The sequence below is a fragment of the Gossypium hirsutum genome, chromosome D09 (genome assembly GCF_007990345.1).
Source record: "Gossypium hirsutum isolate 1008001.06 chromosome D09, Gossypium_hirsutum_v2.1, whole genome shotgun sequence".
NCBI classification, from domain to species: domain Eukaryota; kingdom Viridiplantae; phylum Streptophyta; class Magnoliopsida; order Malvales; family Malvaceae; genus Gossypium; species Gossypium hirsutum.
The window spans coordinates 33,957,879-33,975,315 of NC_053445.1; positions in this window are offsets into that span (position 1 = coordinate 33,957,879).

Here is a 17,437-nt window from a genome sequence, read left to right on the forward strand (position 1 = left end):
ATGATGTCATTCTCTGATTCCACAATACTGGTTCTTGGGTTTTTTACCAAAATATTACAAAAAAAAGTAAAAAAAACCAAAATATTATAAACTTTTTTTTATTTACTAAAATAATACAAAAAAAAAGATGGCTGATGGAGGGCATGCAAAAGGCGGCACCAAAGGTGCCTTTCCCATAGGCGGCATAGGACTAAAATGTAATGCTCTAAAGTTTCAAGGATCTGATATGAAATTTACCATTTTGAATTTTGAAAGTGAATTGGTGCCGTGGGGGTGTGGCGGCACTAAAGTTGAAATGTGGCTAATTGCCTTCTAAGCCCTCCTTATTTATTATTTTCTTTTTATTCCCCTTCAACTCATTTTTTTTATTTAATAAACAAGCCCTCAACCTATTTTTTTAGTTAAATAAGCTCTTAATCCATGATTTTTACTCATAAAAGCCCTTTATTTTATTATTAAAGTAAATATATTTTACCTAAAGTAAAAATATTTAAAAAAGTATAAACTAATTCGTATTTTATGTTTATGTGAATTGGATGAGAATAATTTATTAAATAAAAAAATTTACTAAATTTGATGAGAATAGTTTATAATTATAATTTATTTTTTTCTATTTGGGTTACATTTATGGGTGATCAGTTTTATTATTACTTTTAGTTTTTCAATAAAGCATGCCTGGTATTTCTATTAATTTTTTAATTAAATCTAATATTAGTTAAGTGATAATTAAGATACTTAGAATTCTAATTAAGTAATAACTCTACTTTACTTTAATAAAAGTAGTATCGTCAAATTTTTTAACTAATAACAATAAATTATAATTATAATTATCACAAATTTTTGTCTTTTTCCTATATTTTATGGTTAGAGTTCTATTTAAATAACAATTCTATTTTAAAATTAGCACAATATTTTTAATAATAATTGCACTTTAAATTATAATTATTTTGAAATATATAATTCTCACAACTTCTATTAAATTGTAATTATTTTTAAATTTATAAAGAGTATTTATATATAAAAATATTTTTATTTAATTAAAAAACTTGAATTCTTATTGTTTTAAATTCATCTAATTATATTCAATGATTTTATAGATTTATAGTTTTATTAATTAATAATATATTATGTTTTTTTTAAGTAGAGCCTTTATAATATATGACCAAATTAATTAATTTCACATTAATATATTATTATTTTAATTAATCTTACTTTTTATTATTATATAATAATATTAATAACTTATTATTCTAATGTAGTTTAGTAATATAATTAACAATAAATGATATTTTTGTCAGTTCAAAAGTTTTTTCAAGACTCGTGCTTTTATATATATTATAGATAGATATTTTTATGATTTTTATCAGAGATATGAAAGATTAAATCACAGCCTGTCATATTTCGTCATCTAATTGGTCCGTTAATTGATTTTAATGGTTAATGTAACGAAATGTGAAAATTATTAATGGAAGAGCTTAATTAATTTTTCAGGTTAATGATAAGGGCTCAACTGGGTCCAAATTAAGTCAAGGGGCTTAGTAACTTTTTTTGGTTTTTCCTTAAGGGACTATTATAGCTATAAGCCTTTGATAAACATAATTTTTTTTATTTAATAAACTATTCTCATCAAATTCACATAAACATAAAATGCGAATTAGTTTATACTTTTTTAAATAGCTTTACTTTAGGTAAAATATATTTACTTTAATAATAAAATAAAAGGCTTTTATGAGTAAAAATCATAGATTAAGAGCTTATTTAACTAAAAAATAGGTTGAGGGCTTGTTTATTAAATAAAAAAGTGAGTTGAAGGGGAATAAAAAGAAAATAATAAATAAGGAGGGCTTAGAAGGCAATTAGCCACATTTCAACTTTAGTGCCGCCACACCCACAGGCGACACCAATTCACTTTCAAAATTCAAAATGGTAAATTTGCATATCAGGTCCTTGAAACTTTAGAGCATTACATTTTAGTCCTGTGCCGCCTATGGGAAAGGCACCTTTGGTGTCGCCTTTTGCATGCCCTCCATCAGCCATCTTTTTATTTTTGTATTATTTTGGTAAATAAAAAAAATTATAATATTTTGATATTTTTTTTATTTTTTTGTAATATTTTGGTAAAAAACCACTGGTTCTATAATATCATAAAACATAAGATCATAACAACTCAATATATGAACATTAGCATACTTACATTCATTTAAGATTTATGCTATTTACATATATACCTTAAAACAACTTATGTGCCTTAGATCAAACTAGCATTTACAATCCAAAATACCAAATCGACAATTTACTACTTAAAATTGACTTGATTCTAGGTACATGCCACATATCGAAAACATAAAAAACTACACAAATATTGCTAAGTTGAGAACTACGATTTGGATGCTGTTTCACTTCTTGAGAACTTCGACATCTACTGATTCATATGCATGAAAAATAACAAATTGTATGTTGAATGATAAAGCTCGGTGATACTTTCATGATTCAAGTTAATAATACTATAACAAATAACAATAACGGATTAGAATTAGAATTAGAATTAGAACTAAATCATGAACTAGTTTACAACAATACCAATTCTCAATTCATATCACATATATCCAAAATGCATACCTTATATAATGTGATCAACTAATATTAGTATAACATACCAAGTTTTCTATCATTACATCAATTCATTTATATTCCATTGCATATCACTAATTCATTTAATTTTTATATTTCTTTCTCGAATCTATTGATTCATTTCGTTTCCATTATGGTCATTAGGGATCGTATAAACCGGTTCACATGATTTTTCACATGTTATTATATATCATATTTCATAAGTATACATAATGTACCATTTACATCATTATTTCATTTCATACATCATTTAGAAAATTTAAGTTTTATAACCCCTATTAACCCGACACGAACTTAAGACAGATAGACAAATTTATTTTACTTTGTCATCTCGGGTTGCCTAACAATGATAACGTTTAGAACTAGTACATTCTGCCATCCTCAGTTGCTCGACAACGATGGCTTTCACTATCTATCATTGTTGTTCATTCTACCACCTTGGGTTGCTCGGCAACGATGGTTATACTTATTGTACTTGTGACCCTATGACATGCCAACTAAATCTGACTTTGCTCGAAACAGTTAATAGGGTAACCCATGAGTTCAATACGCATCATAATCACATATCATAGTTATATCATGTTTGTTTATGTTATATTCAATTCAATCCAATTCTTGACATTCGATATCATCATTTATAAACCGAGTCAAGAAATAGTAATACACTTACCTCAATAGGTAGTTTTGCGACAATCATATATGTATATGTATATGTATATGTATATGTATATGTATATGTATATGTATATGTATATGTATATGTATATGTATATGTATATGTATATGTATATGTATATGTATATGTATATGTATATGTATATGTATATGTATATGTATATGTATATGTATTTATGTATTGAACTCGAATCATAAAAGTACAAACTAAACTCTTTTGTCACTCGTCTACAACTCTCGCTTTTCCTTTCTCTCGAGACAGCCTAACATCGTTTTTAGCTATGTTCGATAATTTAGTTATAAAATAATGTCAGCTCACATCCAAATCACATTAAAATACATAGCCAACATATTTTCATTTTATTCAGTTGTCCTTATGACTGAAATGCTCATATTCTTCTCTATCTAACATCGGATCAAAATTCAATTTCGCATTCTTTCATTAGGGACCTTATACTTTTATCTACAACTTAATTTCATAATAGTTCATAATTTATTCAATTTAGTCTCTAATGTCACAAAGTTATCTAACAAGCTTAAATCAATTTTTAATTTAGTCCTTATCATAATCTAAGCTTACTAACTATCAATTTCTTCAAATCAAGCTCAAAATGATCAATTTCACTTTAATGAAAACTTCCTAAATCTCTAACAATTGAAGAAATTAATTCATGGGTTAGCTAATTCAAGCTCCTATGATTAAGAATCTATAAAAATGTCAAGAATTAACTAGTTACCTTAGTGAATTTAATGGCCGAAAGTTGAATAGATGAATAAGGTTTCGTCTTTTCTTTCTTCAACTTGGACGACATAAACAAGTGAAAGAGATTATGTTTCTCCTCCTTGCAACTTAATATTATATATATAGTATAATTAATAACTTAGTTAACTTAATTAAGTATAATTAGTTCATTAATTGAAACATATCTTTACATTTCTTAATTATAAGTCATGGTTAATGGAAATCATCATTCTCCACCAACAATATGAAGAACAACGGTTTCATAACCATTTAGGCCCTTTGGATAATTACTAACTAGGTCCTCAAGTATTTTCTAAATTAAAATTTAATAGTGATTGGATTTTTAAAATTTAGCCCATGAGCTTTAATTAATGATTTTCTCAGTTAAATTAATTAATCGATCATCAATGTATTTTCATACCAACTCCGTACATTTTCCTATTTTATTATTACAAACTCGGTTTACAAAAATGAGATTTCGAAACCGTATTTTTTGACACCGAAAAAATTTGGGTCGTTACACCATATTTCAGTTCTCACTTTTGGTTCCTATATATAGAGTACCAAGAGGTACCTATTGTTAGGAAAATCTTAATAATAAATATAAATTTTGTATATTTTGTTTATTCATAAATTTTGTTAAAATTAAATAATTATAATTATAAACTTACTTGGAAGTTACACACTCACTAATCGAGAATAGATTTGATGAATAGTAAGCTTAAAGTTGTTACCAAGGATTAAACCCTTTGTCCTTAAGGGGAATTGTTAGTTACTTGATGCACATAGTTTTGATGCAATTCCCTCACCACCACCTCAAATACATCCCTCCACCACATTAAGGTCTCCAAAGAGATAATGAATATTCGATAATCTGCAACAAATGTTGGATCTGGAATGACATATCATAATCTCCACATCGTCAATAAACTCGTACAGAAATGCACATATGACCCTATTTGCATGCTTATTGTATCCTAGCCTTTATACTGAGTCTTCATAGGCATCAATCATTCATAAATATATATCATATCACATAGCATGTTTCAATCCATTTTAATATCACATATAATGTATCATACTATTTTCTACTTTATTCAAATAAGTTTAATTTCCTAATATTCAACATCATTCCCGATGAATCAATTCATACAAATATTAACTACTTACCTTGAAACTCTGTAACACCCCAAACTCGGCTTGGACATTAGGGCCGAATCTGGTGATAATACGAAGAAGGGTTTTGATAATAATGTCATTTCGTCAAAACTTTGTAAAGTGTTTCGATAAATCAACCAAGTTTTATGACTATTACCAAAAACGTTATTTAGTTAAACCATTTGCCAAAACATTGTTTAAAGCGGAAGTTTTAGTAATCGTTTATATTTTAGAAATCTAGTTCGTATTTTTGGAAAACATTAGTTTTCGTAAAACCACGATTTTAGTCAAATGTTGTAATAAAGGTTAAAAACACCACCAAAACCAGAATAAAAATCCAACAGTCCAAAGAGTCTAAAATTTACAAAACTCTCAGAGAAACAAACCTTACTTAAATAATTAAAACCACTATTAAAAACAATTTGCATCTCGTGGTCACCGTGAGACTCCATTGCGCCAATCTGCCTAAGTCTGTGGATTACCTGAACAGAACAGGCAAACATATGTGAGTTTTCGTAAACTTAGTGTGTAACCCAACAGAAATAGGCATACAATACTTACAGAAATCACATATACAATCAGATTCAAATTCATACTGCACTACAAATTATTCGTCAAAATATAATACATTTACTCGAAAGGAATAATTCGTACTGCACTACAAATTATTTTAGACCAGAATGAAATCTAGAAACACAAAAAAAAGAAGAAGAAAGAATATAACGTTAATGATCTCATTCTCTGATTCCACAATACTGGTTCAATAATATCATAAAACATAAAACCATAACAACTCAATATATGAACATTAGCATACTTACATTCATTTAAGCTTTATGCTATTTACATATATATCTTAAAACAACTTATGTGCCTTAGATCAAACTAGCATTTACAATCCAAAATACCAAATCGACAATTTACTACTTAAAATTGACTCGATTCTAGGTACATGCCACATATCGAAAACATAAAGAACTGCACAAATATTGCTAAGGTGAGAACTACGATTTGGATATTGTTTCACTTGTCGAGAACTTAGACATCTACTGATTCATGTGCACGAAAAATAACAAACTGTATGCTGAATGATAAAGCTCAGTGATACTTTCATGATTCAAGTTAATAATACTATAGCAAATAGCAATAACGAATTAGAATTAGAATTAGAATTAGAACTAAATCATGAACTAGTTTACAACAATACCAATTCTCAATTCATATTACATATATCCAAAATGCATACCTTATATAATGTGATCAACTAATATTAGTATAACATACCAAGTTTTCTATCATTACATCAATTCATTTATATTCCATTGCATATCACTAATTCATTTAATTTTTATAATTCTTTCTCGAATCTATTGATTCATTTCATTTCCATGATGGTCCTTAGGGATCGTATAAACCGGTTCACATGATTTTTCACATGTTATTATATATCATATTTCATAAGTATACATAATGTACCATTTCCATCATTATTTCATTTCATACATCATTTAGAAAATTTAAGTTTTATAACCCCTATTAACCCGACACGAACTTAAGACAGATAGACAAATTTATTTTACTTTGTCATCTCGGGTTGTCTAACAATGATAACGTTTAGAACTAGTACATTCTACCATCGGCAGTTGCTCAGCAATGATGGCTTTCACTATCTATCATTGTTGTTCATTCTACCACCTTGGTTGCCCGGCAACGATGGTTATAATTATTTTACTTGTGACCCTATGGCATGCCAACTAAATCTGACTTTGCTTGAAATAGTTAATAGGGTAACCTATGAATTCAATACGCATCATAATCACATATCATAGTTATATCATGCTTGTTTATGTTATATTCAATTCAATCCAATTCTTGACATTCGATATCATCATGTATAAACCGAGTCAAGAAATAGTAATACACTTACTTCAATTCAATACAATCATATATGTATATGTATTTATGTATTGAAATCGAATCATAAAAGTACAAACTAAACTCTCTTGTCACTCGTCTACAACTCTCGCTTTTCCTTTCTCTTGAGACATCCTAACATCGTCTTTAGCTATGTTCGATAATGTAGTTATAAAATAATGTCAGCTCACATCCAAATCACATTAAAATACATACCCAACATATTTTTATTTTATTCAGTTGTCTATAACTGAAATGCTCAAATTCTTTTATATCTAACATCGGATCAAAATTTAATTTTGCATTCTTTCATTAGGGACCTTATACTTTTTATCTACAACTTAATTTCATAATAGTTCATAATCAATTCAATTTAGTCCCTAATGTCTAGAGGTGATCATGGGTTGGGCTACCCGACCCGGCCCGACGGCCCGTCCGAAAAATGGGAGGGTTTGGGTAAAAAAATAGTCCTGAAATATGGCTTTGGGCAAAAAATAAGGCCCGTTTAGAAAACGAGCTGGGCCTATTGTAAAACTTTTTTGGCCTGGGCCAGCCCAAATTATATATTAAATATATATTTTATATTTTTAATCAAATATAGTTTTTAATTAAATATATATATTAAATATATACTTTTTTGGAGTTGTAAAATTTAATATGGGCCAAGCCGTGCCGGGCTCGGGCTTAGCAATTTTCTTTTGGGCCGGGCTTGGACAAATTTTTAGGCCCATATTTTGGGCCAGGTCAGGCCCGGGCCAAGAAAATGGGCCTAAAATTTTGTCTGGGACCGACACGAACCTAGCCCAACCCAGCCCATGATCACATCTACTAATGTCACAAAGTTATCTAACAAGCTTAAATCAATTTCTAATTTAGTTCTTATCATAATCTAAGCTTACTAACTATCAATTTCTTCAAATCAAGCTCAAAATGATCAATTTCACTTTAATGAAAACTTCCTAAATCTCTAACAATTGAAGAAATTAATTCACAGGTTAGCTAATTCAAGCTTCCATGATTAAGAATCTATAAAAATGTCAAGAATTAACTTGTTACCTTAATGAATTGAATGGCCGAAAGTTGAATAGAAGAATAAGGTTTCATTGCTTTATTCAACTTGGACGACATAAACAAGTGAAAGAGATTATGTTTCTCCTCCTTTCCACTTAATCTTATATATATAGTATAATTAATAACTTAGTTAACTTAATTAAGTATAATTAGTTCATTAATTGAAACATATCTTTACATTTCTTAATTATAAGTCATGGTTAATTGAAATCATCATTCTCCACCAACAATATGAAGAACAACGGTTTAATAACCATTTAGGCCCTTTGGATAATTACTAACTAGGTCTTCAAGTATTTTCTAAATTAAAATTTAATAGTGATTGGATTTTTAAAATTTAGCCCATGAGCTTTAATTAATGATTTTCTCAGTTAAATTAATTAATCAATCATCAATATATTTTCATACCAACTCCGTACATCTTCTTATTTTATTATTACAAACTCGGTTTACAAAAATGAGGATTCAAAACCGTATTTTTCGACACCGAAAAAATTCGGGTCGTTACACAATATTCCAGTTCTCACTTTTGGTTCCTATATATAGAGTACCAAGAGGTACCTATTGTTAGGAAAATTTTAATAATAAATATAAATTTTGTATATTTTGTTTATTCATAAATTTTGTTAAAATTAAATAATTATAATTATAAACTTACTTGGAAGTTATACACTTACTAATCGATAATAGATTTGATGAATAGTAAGCTTAAAGTTGTTACCAAGGATTAAACCCTTTATTCAAATAAGTTTAATTTCCTGATATAGCATGTTCCATTCCATTTTAATATCACATATAATGTATCATACTATTTTCTACTTTATTCAAATAAGTTTAATTTCCTGATATTCAACATCATTCCCAATGAATCATTTCATATAAATATTAACTACTTACCTTGAAACTCTGTAACACCTTAAACCAAGGCCTGGACGTTATGGCTGAATCTCGTGATAATACGAAGAAGGGTTTTGAGAATAAAGTCATTTCGTCAAAACTTTGTACAGTGTTTCGATAAATCAACCAAGTTTTATGACTATAACCAAAAACATTATTTTGTTAAACCATTTGCCAAAACATTGTTCACAGCAAAAGTTTTAGTAATCGTTTATATTTTAGAAATCTAGTTTAGTAACCGTGATTTTAGTCAAATGTCGTAATAAAGGTTAAAAACACCACCAAAACCAGAATAAAAATCCAACAGTCTAGAGAGTCCAAAATTTACAAAACTCTCAGAGGAAAAAATTACTTAAATAATTAAAACCACTATTAAAAACAGTTCGCATCTCGTGGCCACTGTGAGACTCCATCGCGCCGATTCGCCTAAGTCTTTGGATTACCTGAACAGAACAGACAAACAAATGTGAGTTTTTGTAAACTCAGTGTGTAACCCAACAGAAATAGACATACAATACTTACAGAAATCACATATACAGTCAGATTCAGATTCAGATTCAGACCTAAGTCCTTTACAGATACAGATAACAGAATCAGAGATACAGAATCCTACCCCCATCCTCTACACACCATCTTCGACCATCCCATCACACCATGTGGGGTCAAAAACACTCATCCATCCCTACACACCATATTGTGTCATTACGACACATATCAGATAATATGCAGACAAGTTGGCAGAATATAGGCGAAGGTCAGCTTACAAAACACTTCCTCCACATATACAAATTCCCTCCCCAAACATAATTACAGATTACAGATACAAAAATATCATGCTTAACATGCTGGTATACAGATATCAGATATATATAGCAAAATAACCGGACATGCATTACAGTGTCCTACTAAGAGCAAACAATGAGGATATCAGATCATATAATCTAGGGTTTGGTTATCCCTTACCAACCGTACGGTAGGCCCACAGTCGATCAGAGCAACCTATGCGACCCTAGGCAAAATTTCAGAAATATGGGCTCACATGCCTGTATGGCTCACACGGCCTAGCCCAAAACCACCACGTCTGTGTGGCATGCCCGTGTGGACCCATACGCCCAACTTGGCCTAGCCCGTTTGGCTCATATGGCCATACTCACACCACCACACGGTCGTGTCTTGTGCATCGTCAACCATACGACCGTGTCTCACATACGGCCAACCACACGGTTGACCACACGCCCGTGTGGCGTCAACAGTCTGCACTTTTAGCTTTCGTCGAAACTCGTTTCTCACGCGTAAGGGGTATATACCTGTTATAATTTCAATGTAACAACAATCTCGAGCCTTTCGAAACCTAAAAACAGAGTACCCAACATCAGTTTACCAGATTGATTAACAAATTTGACACATGAGTCAGCACAGAACCGACTTACCATCGATGACAAACTGCCTCTGATGCGCAGTAAACCGTTGAAGTGCAATTCCCTACTCCACAATAGAGGTGCTCATGGGTCGGGCCGGGCCGGGTTCGGGCCGGACCCATAAAAAAATTTTGGCCTGGCCCGAAGTATGGGCCTGAAATTTTGCCCAGGCCCGACTCGGGAAAAAAATCATAAGCCCGGGCCTGGCCCGGCCCGGCCCATTTTTTAATAAATACTAAAAATTTATTTTAAAAATTAAAAAAAGTATTTTAAAAATATTTTAAAATTAAAAAAATTTTAAAAAGTATTTTAAAAATATTTTAAAATTAAAAAAATTTAAAAAATAAATATATTTATTATATCGGGCCGGGCCGGGCCTGGGCCAAAAAAGTGGTGCCCGAGGCCCGGCCCGTTTTCTAAACGGGTCTCTTTTTTTACCCAAGCCCATATTTCGGGCCTATATTTTTACCCAAACCCTCCCATATTTCGGGCGGGCCGTCGGGCCGGGCCGGGCCGATCGGCCCATGAGCACCTCTACTGCACAATCTGCTTCTAAACACAAATTACCACTAATCAATCACTACAGATTGTCATCGCCAAAATCCCAAACCAAAAGTCATAAAAACACAAAGCTCACTTACCAACCGATTACAGAACCCGATAAACCAAAGGCACGATTAAACAATAAAACCAACAACAGAATCGAAGAAGAAGAACGAATTAACTATTTTACCGAAAAATGGAAAAAAAAGCTAGAAACCACAAAAAAATTGAAGAAAACGTCAGAGGGAAAATTTAGGGAGAAGAGAGAGAAAAATTTGAAAAATAAAATAAAATCACAACCTCTCACTAACAACTCAACCTCAACTAACTCAAACTTTCAAGATCACTCAAACTCTCTTAGCCAACCGAAATAAAAATTAACACCCCCGCTCCCGTGAGGATTCAAACATAAGACCTCTAGCATAACAACCCCCTACCACTCAAACCAGTAGGCTCATTTTGATATGAGTTTACAAACATTATTATATAAGCTCACTCAACAATGGTAAGGCTAGGATTAGAAAAATAATAAAATTTGGCAAAAGTAGGACTTGAACCCAAGACCTCACACACACACCTAGAACACTTAACCATTGAAGTAGTTACATATTTATGTCAGATATTTACAGAAGCAGAAATAAACTATTCAGGGTGTTACAACTCTAACCCCCAAAAAGAAATTTCGACTTCGAAATTTACCTGATCAAAACAGATGAGGATACTGTTGATCTATCGAGTCCTTAGGTTCCCACGTGGCTTCCTCAGTGCCATGATTTCGCCACAAAACCTTTACTAATGGAATGGACTTCCTCATCAGAACCTTAATATCACGATCCAGAAACTAAACTGGCTCCTCCTCAAAAGTCAAATCCGGTCTAACCTCGATCTCCTTAATAGAAACAATGTGAGATGGATCAGACCTATACCGCCTCAAAATCGAGATGTAAAATACATCGTGGATACGGTCTAACTCCAGAGGTAACTCTAACTGAAAAGCAATCGGTCCCACACATTTCAGAATCCGATACGGCCCAATAAACCTGGGGCTCAACTTGCCCTTACGACTGAATCTCAAAACTTTCTTCCATGGAAAAACTTAAGAAAAATGAAGTCACCCACAAAGTACTCAATATCTCTCAAATTCAAATATGCATAAGACTTCTATCTATTAGAAGCAGCCTTCAGATGATCCTGAATCATCTAACCTTATCTTCAGTCTTAGAAACTAGCTAAGGACCCAAAACCCGACGCTCGCCCAACTCAGTCTACTATAGCGGAGTACGACACATACGACCATACAAAGCCTCGTAAGGTGCCATCTGGATGCTAGACTTGAAACTTTTATTGTAGGCGAACTCAGCTAACGGTAGAGAATCCTCCCAACTACCTCTAAAATTTATTACACAACTCCGAAGCATATCCTTCAGTATCTGAATTACCCTCTCAGATTGACCGTCGGTATGAGGATAGAACGCAGTATTGAAGTCTAATATCGTACCCAGAGCCTCGTGTAATTTTTTCCAAAATCGAGAAGTGAAGCAATGATATCTATCAGAACTTCGCTAACTTCTGGAGAGAGTAGTTTGTTCGAACCTGAATAAAATGAGCGGACTTGGTCATTTGATCCACGATGACCCAAACAGAATCCTTCTTAGTGGGTGTCAAGGGCAACTCACTAATGAAGTCCATCGTTACTCTTTTCCACTTCCATAAAGGAATCTTAATGAGTTGGAGCAAACCCGAAGGCAGCTGGTGTTCAGCCTTAACCTACTGGCACGACAGACAACGAGCAACGAAATCTATTAGCTTACATTTTAAACCCGGTCACCAATACAGTTCACGAAGATCCCAATATATCTTATTGCCACCGGAATGCATAGCATAAGTGCTACTATGTGTCTCCCTCAAAATCGACTGTCAGAATCATTTAGCACAAGGATTTGACCTCGAAAACACATAACTCCATCTTTATTTAGCCCAAAATCTGAAGTACTTCCGCTCTCAATCTGACGAAACCGCAAACCCAAAGACTCATCCCCTAACTGCTTATCCCGAATCTGATCAATCAAGTCGGCTTAACTTGTAACTGAGCTAACAGACCCCCATCATCAAAAAAACTAAGACGAGCGAACATTACCTCAAATCAGTCATCGCTCTACGGTTGAGAGCATCGGCTACCACATTGGCCTTACCAGGATGATACTCCATCGTGCAGTCATAATATTTAAGCAGCTCAATCCAACAACGCTGCCTAATATTCAACTCCATCTAAGTAAGAAGGTATATGAAACTCTTGTGATCAGTGTAGATGATACACCTCTCACTATACAAATAATGCATCTAGATCTTTAATACAAAAACCACAGCAGCTAACTCAAGATCATGCATCGGATAATTCCCTTCATGTGTCTTAAGCTGACGGGACGCATAAGCCACAACCTTACCATCTTGCATCAGAACATATCTCAAATTGACGTGTGACGCATCACTATAAACCACAAACTCTTTACCGGATTTAGACTGTATCAGAACAGGAGCCTAGGTCAGAACAAACAAAAGCTTCTCGAAGCTCGATTGTAGCGCATTAGTCCAAACAAAAGAAACATCATTGTGCAGAAGCTTAGCCAAAGGAGCTGCAATTAGAGAGAACCCCTCTACAAATCGCTGATAATATCCCGCAAGACTTAGAAAACTATGGATCTCAGATACGTTCTTAGACTGCTTCCAATCAAGCACAGCCTCAATCTTTCTTGGATCAACTTGGATCCCCTCAGCAGAAACCACGTGCCCTAGAAAAGTTATCTCTCGCAACCACAACTCACAATTGCTCAACTTAGTGTAGAGCTACTTCCCTTGAAGTATCAGAAACACTACTCTAAGATTCTCATCATGCTCACCCTCGGTCTTAGGGTAAAACAAAATATTGTCGATGAAGACCACGACGAATGCATCAGAACATATCTCAAATTGACGTGTGACGCATCACTATAAACCACAAACTCTTTACCGGATTTAGACTGTATCAGAACAGGAGCCTAGGTCAGAACAAACAAAAGCTTCTCGAAGCTCGATTGTAGCGCATTAGTCCAAACAAAAGAAACATCATTGTGCAAAAGCTTAGCCAAAGGAGCTGCAATTAGAGAGAACCCCTCTACAAATCGCTGATAATATCCCGCAAGACTTAGAAAACTATGGATCTCAGATACGTTCTTAGACTGCTTCCAATCAAGCACAGCCTCAATCTTTCTTGGATCAACTTGGATCCCCTCAGCAGAAACCACGTGCCCTAGAAAAGTTATCTCTCGCAACCACAACTCACAATTGCTCAACTTAGTGTAGAGCTACTTCCCTTGAAGTATCTGAAACACTACTCTAAGATTCTCATCATGCTCACCCTCGGTCTTAGGGTAAAACAAAATATTGTCGATGAAGACCACGACGAACTGATCCAGATATGGCTGAAAGATTTGATTCATCAGAACCATTAATGCAGTCGGAGCATTTGTCAAACCAAAAGGCATAACTAGGAACTTGTAATGTCCAAAACGAGTCCTAAATGTAGTCTTATGAACATCAGCTTCCTTAACTCTAAGTTGATGATACCCAGAACGGAGACCAATTTTTGAAAACACAAAAGCCCTTCTAAACTGATTAAATAAATAGTCGATCCTTGAAGTGGACACTTATTCTTCACCGTCAGTTTATTCAATTGTCGATAATCAATATACATCTTCATGGTCCCGTCCTTCTTCTTTACAAACAGAACCAGTGCCCCCCACGGAGACACACTCGAGTGGATGAAACCATGATCCAAAAGCTCTTGAGCCTTAAGCTCTGCAAGCTCCTTCAATATCATAAGGTACGGGGCGATGGATACCGGATCTGTACCCAGTAGAAGCTCAATACCGAACTCAACTTCTTGATTCGAAGGTAAACCCGATAAATTTTTAGGAAGACATCTGAAAAATCCCTCACTGTTCTGATATCTTTAACAGAATAGTCCCCAAAAACTGAAACACTGACAAAAGCCATATACGCTTCACACCCTTTCCGAACCAGTTTTTCAGCCACAAGAGTGGAGATCACATTAAACAAAATCTCGACGCTCACTAATCAAAACCACCTCCTTATCCTTCTCGGTCCTCAAAATGACCCTCTTAGTCGTGCAATCTAAACTAACTCGGTGCTCAACCAACCAATCCATACCCAGAATCAAGTCGAACTCCCCAAACGATAGCTCCATCAGATTTGCCAAAAATACGACCCCTTGCACCTCTAACGGAACATTTCTATAAAGTTTATTAACCCGAACAGACTGCTCCAACAGACTCAGTACAGTAATCTCACTAGAAGTGCTCTCAACAGAAATCCCTAGGTTTTTAAAAATAGTACTAGTTACATAGAAGTGTGTAGAATCTATGTCTATCAAAGCAGTATAAGGTACATCAAAAATAAAAAACGTACCGGTGATAACATCAGGAGCATCTCTATCTTCTCGGCATCGAGCAACATAGACCAATGTAGGCTGCCTCGTCTCAGTCTAACTAGCACCTTTGCCCGGTGCTCTCTGTCCTCGACCCAAACTATTACCACTCCTAGCTAGTCCATGGGCCCTAGATGGCTGCTGAATTGCCCTTTAAGGCTGTACAAAACCCGGTCTCAAAGGTTGAATCCCAGTAGGAGCCACCGGAACCTCCATTCTAACTGGCCCATCAGGTCTGGCCCATTACTTAGGCCTCTGAACAGAAGTAGATGGCTCTAAATCCCTCTTATTCTTGCCTCTCTCACAGTCTCAATTTTGGCACTCCATACGCTTAACTTTCTTGGCGATCAGTACCCTCAAATTATCCTTTAGACCATCCTTAAAGCAGACACATTTCTTGTACTCAGATGCCATAATGCCTCGAGTGTAGCGGCTCAACCTCACAAACTCAGCCTCATACTCGGCCACAAATCTATCACCTTGGGTAAGATTCATGAACTCACACCTATGAGCATTTACATAGCTCGCCCCAACATACTTCCCCTGAGAGGCAGTCTTAAAGAAGTCCCAGTTCAGACAATCTGACTGAGTACCCTTCTCAATCGATAACCATCACTGATATGCCTCGTCGCGAAGCAAAGAGACTGTACCCTGAAGTTTCTGCTCAGGTGTACAGTCAATATCATTCAGGATCCTCTCGGTGGCCTCCAACCAATACTCGAGTACAGTAGGGACGACTCTAGTGACACCCGTAAACAACTCAGCTTCATTGAACTGGAGTCGTTCAGTTACTGACCCACGGCCCCCGAATCTAGAATGGGGTCCAGCAACCCTCTTCAACATTCTCAATATGGCTTGGGATAGCATGTCGTCCCCATCCGAGTGGCTTTGAGACTAAGTCTCAGTAGCAGGCGAAACCGGTGTCTCACTCTTGTCTAAATTTGGCATACTGCCTAGAGAGAAAGACTCAGCTTTAGCCCCCTTACGACCTCTACCACGCCTACGAATACCACGACTGCGAGTTCCACAAGCGCTCATCATAAATTCAATTTTATCTACATTATAAAATTTTATACATCAGTTCCAGTATTTATTAGCTGATATTTTATGTGTAATTTATCAGAAGTTTAGAAATGTTTTCATAGGTTTCAATCTCTACCTATTTCAGTATAATTTCAGACAGTACTAACTACATTGTTTTCAGAATATTCTATCTAAAATTCAGAAATACTTATAGGATTGGCACCTGAGACTCGGTGTACCACATACTTTCTAAAATTATCCAAATTATTTAAAAATTAGTTCTTTTTGAAACACAGTTTTAGAACCCAAAATTCACATCCTGAGTTTTACAACCTAGCTCTAATACCACTAAATATAACACGCTAAACCCGGCCTAGACGTTATGGCCGAATCTGGTGATGATACGAATAAGGGTTTTGAGAATAATGTTATTTCGTCAAAGCTTTATAAAGTGTTTCGATAAATCAACCAAGTTTTATGACTATTACCAAAAATGTTATTTAGTTAAATCATTTGTCAAAACATTGTTTAAAGCGGAAGTTTTAGTAATCGTTTATATTTTAGAAATCTAGTTCGTATTTTTGGAAAACCTTAGTTTTCACAAAATCGTGATTTTAGTCAAATGTCGTAATAAAGGTTAAAAACACCACCAAAACCAGAATAAAAATCCAACAGTCCAGAGAGTCCAAAATTTAGAAAACTCTCAGAGAAAAAAAACTTCAATAATTAAAACCACTATTAAATACAATTCGCATCTCGTGGTGACCGTGAGACTCCATCGCGCTAATCCGCCTAAGTCTGTGGATTACCTGAACAGAACAGACAAACATATATGAGTTTTTGTAAAGTCGGTGTGTAACCCAACAGAAATAGACATACAAT